General features: G+C 39.4%; 1 protein-coding gene across 7 annotated transcripts in view; it reads left to right on the top strand.

The window, feature by feature from the left end:
• The window catches only part of LDLRAD4 (low density lipoprotein receptor class A domain containing 4), a 465,509-nt gene that overhangs the window by 300,959 nt on the left and 152,644 nt on the right, over window positions 1–11,906 (top strand). The window lies entirely within an intron of this gene.

Raw genomic sequence — 11,906 nt, 5'->3', positions numbered from 1 at the left:
TCAGATGGTGAGCATGTACTGTTTGTTTTTTTTTTACATTTACGCTGGTAACCAGGGTGTAAACATCGGGTTACTAAGCGTGGCCCTGCGCTTAGTAACCCGATGTTTACCCTGGTTACCAGTGAAGACATCGCTGGATCGGTGTCACTCACACCGATTCAGCGATGTCAGCGGGACCTCAACGACCAAAAAAAGGTCCAGGCCGTTCCGACACGACCAGCGATCTCACAGCAGGGGCCGGGTCACTGGTACGTGTCACACATAGCGAGATCGCTACTGAGGTCGCTGTTGCGTCACAAAATTAGTGACTCAGCAGCGATCTCGCTAGCGATCTCGCTATGTGAGACGGGGCCTTTAGTTTCAGAATGGAGCAGAGGAAAGATAATTAGGTAGAAAGGCAAAATGAGCCATTGTAAGTGCACAGTGCTATATGATGATTATGATTTATTAAGGAAATAAACACTTTGATGGGGGTGCTGCCTTAAAACTGTAAAGTGGAATTATTTTAACACACTCATATTGGTAGGTTGAGCCATAATGCCAAACCACCATTATTTTTAGCAGTAAATACAGTAGTAATGCCAAGGTGCTGGTTACCCATTCTACCTCATCAGTCCAGTATGATTAGCATTTAAGTCAGACAACACATGACTTTCCTGGGAAGAAGGCCGACTTTGTGTGAAGTAAGCTTAAGGTAGCAAATGGCTTAATACCTACTTGGCCTAATACCTACCTTACAGCAGATCTAGTTCGGAAGTGATTTCTTCTAGTTGTCGTCTGCCCTTTGCTTGCTTATCTTGACAGGTGTGATGCTGTGCATTATAATGTTGCCTGTGAAAGGCACTTTGGTTGTTAAAGTCAACATTATTATTAGATGGGTCAGCAAATATTATTGCTGATTCATTTCAGAAAGGTCAAGTGGCACAGAAGTGGGTAAAAACAAGCATGCCTGTCTGCCAGCTAGGTGAGGCAGCCTTCACATGCACACAGGAGCTTAGTGCTAAAACTCAAATGACAGAGTTAAGTCCAGAGAATAAATTATGCCAGAAGCAGTTCAGGTTTTTCTGCCAGCAAATATTCCAGGGTGCTTCTAGTAGGTAACAACTTAAGGTACTTTATATATGTTCTATTTTTTGTGCTGGAACCTGGACTTTCATTTATGGTAAGGCATTTGAATGAATAAGGGTCTTAGATTGCCTTGTGAATAGTCTGCACTTTGTTGGAGCTAAAGAATCATGGAGCTTCGTAAGTCACGATTGGTGGCACTACTGACTGGGTACAACGCTTTAGCATTTATTTGGTTTGTTGACCCCTCGTTAGCATACTTACAGCTAAATACTGTATTGTTTGAACTATAAGGTTCACTTTTTTCCAAAATCTTTTTGGGAAAAATGGGGATGAGTCTTAGTCAGAATGTACTTAACAAGGAGCATGGCGGCAGAAGGATTCAAGCGATTCTGCCGGTGCTGGGCTGGGAAGTGGGGGTGTTTGATGGTCTGACACTGCAGAGTGATGATCTGACTCTCATTCCAGGCTGGTGCGGCAGTGCTGTGGTGCGGGGGCTCCTCCAACATTTTGTGAAAGCCCGGAGCCCCCCGCACTTCCATTGCTGCAATGCGGTGGCATCTGGGATTATGGCCTCCAGAGGCAGCACATGTGTAGATTGAGATCTCGTCGCCGAACCTGTTACACCAGCATAGGATGGGTGCCAGATCGCCGAAAACCACCTATGACCCTACTCTTCCAGCGCCCCCCTCCTCCCCTGTAAGCTGAATTTGGATTGTAAGACGGACCCCCATTGGACACTTCAAATTTCTTCCCTATTTTCCTTCTGAAAATGTATGGCCCGGTGCCTCTTTAGGTCAATTCTAGCTGCAACCGTTACCTAGCTGGATGCTTGTTTCCCCCCGACCCCAAATCCAAATCTGTATGAAAGAAACTCTCTTGCATCAGTACATATTTTGAATCCTTGCTAGTAATGCATATGTACATATGCTACGTTTTTCCATGTCTCTTGCAAATTTGCTATGTAGCAACACAAACTATTTGGTCCCCTGCACAGAAAATGGGAAAAGAATAGACTAAAAGCACTATTCATTAGGTGATCTGACTTTCTGGGAAATAGTGAGCCACATGATTAACTAATTACCCTGACATAAGCAACACAGATGATTACATGAACATGGCCTTACTTTACAAATTATGATGCATTTTCTTCTTAGTTTTTAGAGTATTACATTTGTTGAAGCGGTTCACAAATACTAATGAGCTGCAATTTCCATCTATGCACATCATGCTCCTCTTCTGCATTCTCACATGGCATTTCTGAATAGATTTTCTCAAAATAAATTACATGCTCAAAGCCCTTGTTGATTGCTAATGTGTTCTTCATGATTCGCGTGTACTGTTAGTTTACAAATTGGTGAGTACGCCCTGTTCATATTAGCACCCACCTAAATTTAATGCACAGGTCCCTAACGGTGGGGTATAAGTCACTTTAAAATACAATATGTTGCACTGAACCACAATGAGTAAAATCAAATGTGCCTGATATTTTAGTTTTTACCCTGTAATACATTTTCTCTGGTAGAGTAGTAATGCTGGGTGCCAGCTTGGGAGAAGAATTTCTGAAGATCCAGGGAAATGTGCAAAAAGCACTACCTAGCCTTGGCCAAGGTGTTTAGATACATGGTTAGGCAATGAGTTTATGCCCCATGCTGAGGGCCCATGACAATCATGGATTCTAAGGCTATGTCCACATGTTGCGGATTTTGATGTGGATCCGCAGCATTTTTGGAGCATGGAATTGCTTCAAATCTGCAGTGTAGTGCACTACCAATGTTCTGTGTAAAATGAAGAATTGTGCACATGCTGCTGGAAAATCCGATCCGCTTCGTTTTAATTCATAGTTTTGATGCCTTCAGTGTGAATGTACAATTCTCAGTCATGAAAATACAGAAAAATCTATAAATGAGAAGGTGTGTCCAAACTTTTGATGTGTATGTGTACATGTGTATATAGGTGTGTGTATGTGTATGTATGGATAGATAGATAGATATGGTATATATAGATATATATGTGATAGATGGATAGATATGATATATATAGATATTATATATATATATATATATATATATATATATATATATATATATATATATATATATATATATATATATATATATATATATATATAACACAACTAAGTGAGACAATCTCACTAAATGTCCTAAATACCAAATTATGACCTAAAAAAAGGACATGATGCCAAAGATGTAAACAACTACTGTAAATAAGTTTATTAAATATAACAAAATTTTTTAAAAGAATGGAGAAACTGACAAGAATAGTGCATAGTGCAAATTACTAAATACATACACAGGGGTACAGATCAATAATCCTGGAGAGTAAACCTCAAAAAGACAAGGTAAGTACTAATAAATATACAGCAAGGTCCTAAGACCAAATAAAGTGCAAGAATAATGTCTCTCAGCATAAGTACCAGTAGAAAGTTGATCCGTGGTTCCCCCAGACTCCAGCTCCAACGCACGTTTCGCCTCCCGTGGCTTTTTCAAGGAGTGAAGGTATAACAGAGGTCTTGAGCCTTATATACATGACCCCAACCAATCATAGCCAATGCAAAGTACCATGTGATGCATATATCATTACAAAAATTATAAACACCAAAAGAAATAAAGCTGTGACATAAGAAATTAGTTCGTTATATAAACCGCATATAGCTGCAAGAGTGCAAAGTTAAAAAACAGTCTCCAAAGCAACTCACACAGAAAGAAATCCGGATCTCAAACCGGAAATGACGTAGCGCTACTACTCACATAGTGTAACATTTTAAAACGCCGCTAAATATAAAAAGAATTACTTAATTAACAAAACCGCATGCACCTAACAAGTATAATACTTGAAGAAATACTAGAAACTCATGTGGGATAAACCGGAACATACACCGGAAGTGCTGAAGCGCTCCTGTGTTTACTGCGATGTGAGGATGCGCTCCAGCCTGAACCGCAAGCGGTGCACTCCTCCCAGTAAATGACGTCAAACGTCTGTACTAACATGTGACCTGCAAAAAGATAGAGAAAGAGTGCGTTCCAACGTGGAGCGCAAACAATACATCACAGTACTTTATAAATGGGACAAAAAAGAGATACAGCAGCCCTGATCGATAATGCAAGATAAACATAAACATATTACGAGATACAGCAACCCTGATGGGTGAAAAAACATCATAGTGAGTATTAAATAACAATAAATATAATCACAAGAAATGCGGACAATGCAAATTTTATAAAATGGAATAAAATCAGTAAATAGAAAGTCATATAAATGAAAGGAAATACTAAGATGGGACAATACTATAAAAACCACTAAAAATATTAAGTGTATATAAACTAGTTAAAGATGACACATCACAGTATGTATGAAAGCGGTGTATCACACCGCTTGCATACAATCCGGAGGGCATCTGAAATGACACATGAGTCCAAAAGGACATACCTAAAGTGATATATATGAAAAATATATATAGTATATATGTCTATAAAAATGTAAAGTGCCACAAAATATCAAGATATTAATAATAAATAAATAAATAAAAATGAAAATAAAAGTGCAGTGAATCACACGTGCGAACGAGTGCAAAAAAGAAAATCTTTTATTAAAGAATAAAAAAGGTATTATTAATTATTTTATTAGCAAGTCCCAGTGTAGATTTCCATCACAGAAAACAGACAGGTTGGGAAAACTAGAAGGAAAAAAGAGAGAAATAAAAACAATTAAAAACCGACACCACAAACGGAGAGTCAAGATGCTGATTAATGGGGATGCACTTAGATAATAGCTATTAATGCTACATCATAAGAAAGCACTAAATGATAATTGTTCATTGAGGCCATTAGGTGTCAATGTGCCCAACCTATAGATCCACTTTGCCTCAACCTGGGCCAAGCGCTTCTTAATATCCCCACCTCTGGCATTCAGAACCACTTGATCGATCCCTCTTACTTTTAAAAGAGACCCCTTGCACTGATGAAATAACTTAAAATGTTTGGGCAGTGTTTTAAGGGAATCGACCTCAGTGGCGGTTTGTGCCGCTTCTATGTCAAGTACATGCTCTCTGACTCTCCGTCTAAACTCCCTAGAAGTAAGACCAATATATTTAAGTTTGCATGGGCAACTGGCACAATATATGACTGCCATGGTAATACAGGTGATTGGGTAGAGGATCTTGTATGTTTTATCCCCATCAGCATTTGAGAAGTTGATACAGTTCTCTATATTGGGACACGCCACACAGGCGCCACAGGGACGACAACCCAGTTTAGGACCACGTGATCCAAACGGGTTGTCAGCCTTTTTTTTAGTGTAGTGGCTATGAACCAAGGTATCCCGAAAATTTGGAGATCTTCTATACGTAACAGACGGTCTAGCAGGTAAGTACTGCATTAAAATAGGGTCCAATTGTAGAACTCTCCAGTGTTTTGATAAGATGTTTCTCACCTCATACCATTTACAGTTAAATGACTGAATGTAGCGTACCTTGTCCAAATCTTGAGTTACCGATCTCTGTTTGTTTAAAGCTCTGGAACGATCAGTATATTTAGCTCGCCAATATCCACGTTCAATGGCTTGCGAGGAATATCCTCTTTCAGTGAATCTCCGACTCAGGTCTCTGCTCTGTTTCTCAAAAGACTCTTCATCTGAGCAGATCCTGCGCATCCTTAAAAATTGTCCCACAGGTATACCCCGGATTAGACTGGATTGATGTGATGATGAAAAATGAAGTAAACTATTCGTTGAAGTGGGCTTCCGGAACACATCTGTGTGAATGAATCCCAGATCATCAACTGTTAGGCAGACATCCAAAAATTCAATATCGGACCTTCCTGCTTTATAAGTCAATCGTAGATTCAAATCATTGTCATTCAGATGTCTCATGAAGATCTGCAGCTCCTCTAGAGACCCCTGCCAGATGAACAAAATATCATCAATGAACCTTCCCCAGTATTGCACTCTGTCCACCATAGAAATGGGTTCTGTAATAAAAATCTTTCTCTCCCACAGCCCCAGGAACAAATTAGCATATGAGGGCGCAAAGGCCGCCCCCATTGCTGTTCCCTGGAGCTGTAGGAAAAACCTTTCATTAAAAACAAAAAAATTATGTGTGAGTGCAAACCGGAGAAGGTCCATGATGAAAATACAAAACTCACCATCTTGATTAGACATAGTCAGGAACTGTTCAACAGCCGTCAAACCGTCTTCATGTTTGATTGAAGTATAGAGGGATTCGATGTCACAGGTCACTAAGACCATATTGTCCTCTAATTGGAGTCCATCCATTTTCCGGAGAACATCATTTGTATCCTTCAGGTACGAAGGTAGTGTTTCTACCAAAGGATGAAGAACAAAATCAATAAGTTTACATATGGGTTCACTAAAACCATTATTTCCAGCCACAATAGGACGACCTGGTGGACAAACTACATTTTTATGCACCTTGGGAAGGGCGTAAAAAGTTGCGATCGTTGGGTACTCGATAGTTAGATATTCCATTTGTTTCTTACTAATGATAGAAGAGTCGACAGCTTTCTGCAAAATGTTTCTGAGCTGTAAACAGAAAGATGAGAGGGGATTGTACGTAAGCTTTTTATAACACTTAGCACCTCTAAGCAATCTATACACCTCCCTCTCATACATTTCACAGGGCCAAATAACTGTATTCCCACCCTTATCTGAGGGTTTGATTACTATGTCAGTTCTAGCAGACAACTCTTCAATGGCTTTCTTCTGTTCCCACGTATAGTTGTGGCCCGAAATTCTGGATGATATTTTTTCCAAATCGTCACTGACCAACTTAACAAAGAGGTCAATATTGGCATTTAGAGCGAGGGAAGGAAATTTTTTTGATTTAGGAATCAAGCTTCTTGGGAACTTACTTGTTGGCATTGGCGATTGTTCCAGCAATAATTCATTCAAAGCATCCAGGGCTTCCACCTCCTCCACTGTATCCAGGGTCAAATCAGTGCCCTCCGTTGGATTCTTATGATGAAGTTTTTTTAAAAGCAATATTAATATTTTTAGTGGTTTTTATAGTATTGTCCCATCTTAGTATTTCCTTTCATTTATATGACTTTTTCTATTTACTGATTTTATTCCATTTTATCAAATTTGCATTGTCCGCATTTCTTGTGATTATATTTATTGTTATTTAATACTCACTATGATGTTTTTTCACCCATCAGGGTTGCTGTATCTCGTAATATGTTTATGTTTATCTTGCATTATCGATCAGGGCTGCTGTATCTCTTTTTTGTCCCATTTATAAAGTACTGTGATGTATTGTTTGCGCTCCACGTTGGAACGCACTCTTTCTCTATCTTTTTGCAGGTCACATGTTAGTACAGACGTTTGACGTCATTTACTGGGAGGAGTGCACCGCTTGCGGTTCAGGCTGGAGCGCATCCTCACATCGCAGTAAACACAGGAGCGCTTCAGCACTTCCGGTGTATGTTCCGGTTTATCCCACATGAGTTTCTAGTATTTCTTCAAGTATTATACTTGTTAGGTGCATGCGGTTTTGTTAATTAAGTAATTCTTTTTATATTTAGCGGCGTTTTAAAATGTTACACTATGTGAGTAGTAGCGCTACGTCATTTCCGGTTTGAGATCCGGATTTCTTTCTGTGTGAGTTGCTTTGGAGACTGTTTTTTAACTTTGCACTCTTGCAGCTATATGCGGTTTATATAACGAACTAATTTCTTATGTCACAGCTTTATTTCTTTTGGTGTTTAAAATTTTTGTAATGATATATGCATCACATGGTACTTTGCATTGGCTATGATTGGTTGGGGTCATGTATATAAGCTCAAGACCTCTGTTATACCTTCACTCCTTGAAAAAGCCACGGGAGGCGAAACGTGCGTTGGAGCTGGAGTCTGGGGGAACCACGGATCAACTTTCTACTGGTACTTATGCTGAGAGACATTATTCTTGCACTTTATTTGGTCTTAGGACCTTGCTGTATATTTATTAGTACTTACCTTGTCTTTTTGAGGTTTACTCTCCAGGATTATTGATCTGTACCCCTGTGTATGTATTTAGTAATTTGCACTATGCACTATTCTTGTCAGTTTCTCCATTCTTTTAAAAAATTTTGTTATATTTAATAAACTTATTTACAGTAGTTGTTTACATCTTTGGCATCATGTCCTTTTTTTAGGTCTATATATATATATATATATATATATATATATATATATATATATATATATATATAGAGAGAGAGATATGATATATATATATATATATATATATAGATATATGATATATAGATATGATATATGTGGGGGAGAGAGAGATATACACAAACGCGCACACACCTCCCTGAGCTCCTACTATCATCTATCATCACTTGGATATTAGATAATCTTAATTTCTAAACTGCGTAGATCAGAATTAATAGAAGGAAACCAATTTGCCACCACAAAGGATCATTAGCTAATGGTGGCTTTTCTTAAAGCTTTTTTTTTTAGCCTTTTAAAGCGTTAAATATACAGCGGGGAATAATGTAATGAACTGTTAATCATAAGAATTAATTATGAATAGATCTTTATATTTAAAAGCAGAACCAGTAAATCAATGTCTAGTTGTGCAAATATTCTACCGAAACAAAAAAAACCTGTGGGGAGTAAAAATCAATCCAGCAATAATGTATGTTGTGACATGTCATGCCTCTATAAACATGGCTCGTTTCAGTTCCAGAACACTATGGTGTCAGGATATCAATAAAATCTACATTTTTATTTTCTAAATAGTTTTAATGTTATGTTCAGAACTGTAGATACATATTCATGATAAAATACCAGGCAAGGAAGAAAGAAATGCTAACTTTTTTTTTTTTTTTTTTAATGTTTAAACGTCTATTTCGATACAAAAATTCTATCATTTAGCTATAATGGAATACATTGATTTTTTTTTTTTTAATATTTAATTATTGTTTTTTTTAGTTTTGAGGTTAATTTTATTTAAAGGACATCAAATGAGATTACCGCTTCAGGACATGTTAAAAGGTGGCAGATTTGATACATTCGGTTGCCTGATAGGGCTGTAAAAATGCTTGAAGATGCTGCAGAATAGAAAACCTTAAGCACATTTACACAATGGACTTTACAGTAATTTCTACATCTCATCTGTCATGAGAATAACTAGTGTGAATGCTTGGTCTATCCTCTTATCGAATATTAGAATCCTACATGTAGTTGTGGTAGCAGTGGTGCAAGAGCTGGCATCATCGTCGGCTCTCTGCAGATCTCACGCATGTGCGTGGCTTTCTTCTGTAACGTCATTTCACTTGTTCTTGCGGTGTCCGGCTGCATGCAGCTCTTGCAAATCATGTTCAACCTACAGGGGCACAATACCATGCTGAGGGCTGACTAGTCTGGGGAAATGAACGCCCAATCGACTAGTCAAAGAAACAGTACCTATAATAAGGCAAAATATATATATATATATATATATATATATATATATATATATATATATATATATATATATATATATATATATATATATATATATATACACATACAGTGGGGCAAAAAAGTATTTAGTCAGTCAGCAATAGTGCAAGTTCCACCACTTAAAAAGATGAGAGGCGTCTGTAATTTACATCATAGGTAGACCTCAACTATGGGAGACAAGCTGAGAAAAAAAAAATCCAGAAAATCACATTGTCTGTTTTTTTTTATCATTTTATTTGCATATTATGGTGGAAAATAAGTATTTGGTCAGAAACAAAATTTCATCTCAATACTTTGTAATATATCCTTTGTTGGCAATGACAGAGGTCAAACGTTTTCTGTAAGTCTTCACAAGGTTGCCACACACTGTTGTTGGTATGTTGGCCCATTCCTCCATGCAGATCTCCTCTAGAGCAGTGATGTTTTTGGCTTTTCGCTTGGCAACACGGACTTTCAACTCCCTCCAAAGGTTTTCTATAGGGTTGAGATCTGGAGACTGGCTAGGCCACTCCAGGACCTTGAAATGCTTCTTACGAAGCCACTCCTTCGTTGCCCTGGCGGTGTGCTTTGGATCATTGTCATGTTGAAAGACCCAGCCACGTTTCATCTTCAATGCCCTTGCTGATAGAAGGAGGTTTGCACTCAAAATCTCACGATACATGGCCCCATTCATTCTTTCATGTACCCGGATCAGTCGTCCTGGCCCCTTTGCAGAGAAACAGCCCCAAAGCATAATGTTTCCACCACCATGCTTTACAGTAGGTATGGTGTTTGATGGATGCAACTCAGTATTCTTTTTCCTCCAAACACGACAAGTTGTGTTTCTACCAAACAGTTCCAGTTTGATTTCATCAGACCATAGGACATTCTCCCAAAACTCCTCTGGATCATCCAAATGCTCTCTAGCAAACTTCAGACGGGCCCGGACATGTACTGGCTTAAGCAGTGGGACACGTCTGGCACTGCAGGATCTGAGTCCATGGTGGCGTAGTGTGTTGCTTATGGTAGGCCTTGTTACATTGGTCCCAGCTCTCTGCAGTTCATTCACTAGGTCCCCCCGCGTGGTTCTGGGATTTTTGCTCACCGTTCTTGTGATCATTCTGACCCCACGGGGTGGGATTTTGCGTGGAGCCCCAGATCGAGGGAGATTATCAGTGGTCTTGAATGTCTTCCATTTTCTAATTATTGCTCCCACTGTTGATTTCTTCACTCCAAGCTGGTTGGCTATTGCAGATTCAGTCTTCCCAGCCTGGTGCAGGGCTACAATTTTGTTTCTGGTGTCCTTTGACAGCTCTTTGGTCTTCACCATAGTGGAGTTTGGAGTCAGACTGTTTGAGGGTGTGCACAGGTGTCTTTTTATACTGATAACAAGTTTAAACAGGTGCCATTACTACAGGTAATGAGTGGAGGAAAGAGGAGACTCTTAAAGAAGAAGTTACAGGTCTGTGAGAGCCAGAAATCTTGATTGTTTGTTTCTGACCAAATACTTATTTTCCACCATAATATGCAAATAAAATGATAAAAAAACAGACAATGTGATTTTCTGGATTTTTTTTCTCCGTTTGTCTCCCATAGTTGAGGTCTACCTATGATGTAAATTACAGACGCCTCTCATCTTTTTAAGTGGTGGAACTTGCACTATTGCTGAATGACTAAATACTTTTTTGCCCCACTGTATGTATGTATGTGTATATATGTATATGTATATGTATATGTATATGTATATGTATATATATATATATATATATATATATATATATATATATATATATATATATATATATATATATATATATATATACCGTATTTTCCGGCGTATAAGACGACCCCCCAACTTTACCAGTTAAAATATAAAATCTTCTTAAAAGTCGGGGGTCTTCTTATACACCCTATGTCGTCTTATAGGGCCGGTGAATATGTGCCTTTTGGGGGGGGGGGGGGGGGGAGTGATCCTGATGACGAGGGGGCGTCTCACAGGAAAGTGAGTATCCCCCATTACCTTATCGTAGCGGTGCAGCGTGGGGGTCTCAGTGCTGGGAGTGGCGGCGGCGGCTGCTGTGCACTGGTGCGGCGGCTGCTGTGCTCTGGTGCGGCGGCTCCTCTTCTGTGTGGGGCCTCTGTGCTGTGCGGTGGCGGTGGCGGCGGCATATCTTTATCCAGTTGGGGCTCCTCCGGCATCTCCTTAGCCCTGGAGGCCCCGCCGCAACTCCATGAGTGCAATGCAGCGGCCATTTTCCCGGAGGCAGCTCAATAGGTGCGATGCGGTGGCCTCCGGGAAAATGGCCGCTGCTCAGATTCAGATCTCGTCCCGAAATCTCGGGACACGAGATCTGAATCTGAGCAGCGGCCATTTTCCCGGAGGCCACCACA

The sequence above is a fragment of the Ranitomeya variabilis genome, chromosome 6 (assembly GCF_051348905.1).
Source record: "Ranitomeya variabilis isolate aRanVar5 chromosome 6, aRanVar5.hap1, whole genome shotgun sequence".
Taxonomy (NCBI): Eukaryota; Metazoa; Chordata; class Amphibia; order Anura; family Dendrobatidae; genus Ranitomeya; species Ranitomeya variabilis.
This window is presented reverse-complemented; position numbering and strand designations above follow the sequence as displayed.